Below are 1,979 nucleotides of genomic sequence, written 5' to 3' on the forward strand. Positions count from 1 at the left end.
AGAAACAAGAAGAGAGGAGAGAAAAAAAAAAAAAAGAGAGAGAGAGAAGAGGATTTGGATTAGAAACAAGTGTCTGAACACGAACAAGGCAGGCATGGCACCTCTGAAAACAGTCCATATCACCTGCAGACAGTGTGTGGAAGGAAGAAAAGGATGCTTACCTGCAAGTTGTCCATATGAGGGAACTAACCATCAAACCAGATGCTCTGGAATTCTCCCTGGATGAAGTGTAAGTGGCTGAATGAGAAGAACTGATGATGTTGTACATATACTACAGGAATCAGGTATAGACAAAACAGTGGTATGCACTGTGCAACAGATATCATAGCTGTAATGTTCATGCTGGATATCTCCTGTAAGCAGAGAGAGGAAATGAAATCTGAGGAAGCAAGGAAAAGACAAACAGCACAGGAGAAGGTAGACTGCTACCTTGTGATGGTTTCATAGTGTAGTGGTTATCACATCTGCTTTACATGCAGAAGGTCCTGGGTTCAAGCCCAAGAGGAACCAGCTCCAGGAAATCTTTGGGAGATTGGACTAGATGACCTCCAGAGGTCCCTTCCAACGTTACTGATTCTGTGATTATGTGGTTTCGTGTTATAACAAAAACAGGGTGTTGTCAACTTTGAAAACCACACAAAACTAATTGCTTTTGCTTATAAAAATGATCAATTCTGTTTACAAATTTCACTTAAAAATATTAACTGAAATGTGGTTTTGTGAGAAGACAAATGATAAAAATTTCTAGAAGAGAATTCTGCGGAGGAATGATAGAAGCCATGTAGGAAATCAATGAGCTTTACGCATCTAAATCTGATGGGTAGTGGATTTAAACTGATAATTAGTCCTCCAAATGTTTTCTGGCTTGGGAAAGGGGTGGATGAACTGAATAGGAAGAACTGGAGAATGCAATTTATCTACCTAGACCTGTCCTAGGCAGCTAAACGAGAAATATGAGTATGAACAATAGAGTACACTGACAACAGTTCAGATGGGCAGAGACTTGTTCTGGGATACTATCATCATCCTCATTATCATCATCCACTAAATAAAAACATCAAATGTTACCAAACTTATCTTTTTGAATAAAAAATATCTTTGCTTATCCTGCCCCCAGTCAAAACTCTGGTTTCAGTACTTTTCTTGTTTTTTTTTTTTTTTTTTTTTTTTTTGTCCTTCCAAGAAGTGTTGAAGATGAATCTCAGACAGAATGGTGATGAGTGCAGTATTAAACATCAGGTCAAATCCTCATCTGGAGTAAGGTGGCGTAATTCTATTGAAGTTACTGGTGCTTTGCTGCCAGAGTCTGATTCAAAGCCTTTGGGAAGCTTTTCATTGACTTCTGTGGGCTTTGGCACTGTTAAAGATCTGCTCCTTCAAGTAAGAATTGACAGGATAAACAAGGTTGGCAGTTGTGGGAAAGATGGGAAGGAAAATTTTTTTTTTTTTTTTTTTTTAACTATGGAAGCTATGGTCAAATATATGTTAGCACAATTAGTGCCAGTTCAAAAGTGAGACTAGCCCAATATGAAAAAATATGAAGTCATGAACTTTAATGATAACAAATGAATACTTCTAGCAAAAAAAAAAAATGCATGTAAAGTACTTAGCTAGTAAAACAGAAGCTTTGTCTACTTCTCATTTTATATGAACACATTCATTTTGCAATCCTCTGTAAATCCTATTGAAATAAAAATGTGTTTACAATGTTACGTTTTCCATAAAACATGTTTGCTACTCAGCAATCTGCTTGCTTCTCTTAAAATGTATTTTTGTGACAAACAATCATTAAACCTCACAACCACCGTGTGCAGATAAATGAAACTAGTGCAGATATTACCATTTGGTTGACACATTTGTTTTGACATTGTAAAAGAGCATTACGGATTTTTTTTGTATAAAACTCTTCCTTTTTTCTCAGAAACAATAATATGTTCCTGCAAATGCTGCAAAAGATCAAAAGCTGTTCAGATCATATT

At 36.3% G+C, this 1,979-nt stretch overlaps 1 non-coding gene across 1 annotated transcript; it reads left to right on the top strand.

Moving 5' to 3' along the window:
• Positions 1 to 437: 437 nt before the first annotated feature.
• Positions 438 to 510, top strand: TRNAV-UAC (transfer RNA valine (anticodon UAC)). Its single transcript has one exon. It is a non-coding gene; the product is annotated as a tRNA-Val (tRNA).
• The last annotated feature ends 1,469 nt before the right edge of the window (positions 511 to 1,979 follow it).

The sequence above is a fragment of the Rhea pennata genome, chromosome 3 (genome assembly GCF_028389875.1).
Source record: "Rhea pennata isolate bPtePen1 chromosome 3, bPtePen1.pri, whole genome shotgun sequence".
In the NCBI taxonomy this organism is placed as follows: Eukaryota; Metazoa; Chordata; class Aves; order Rheiformes; family Rheidae; genus Rhea; species Rhea pennata.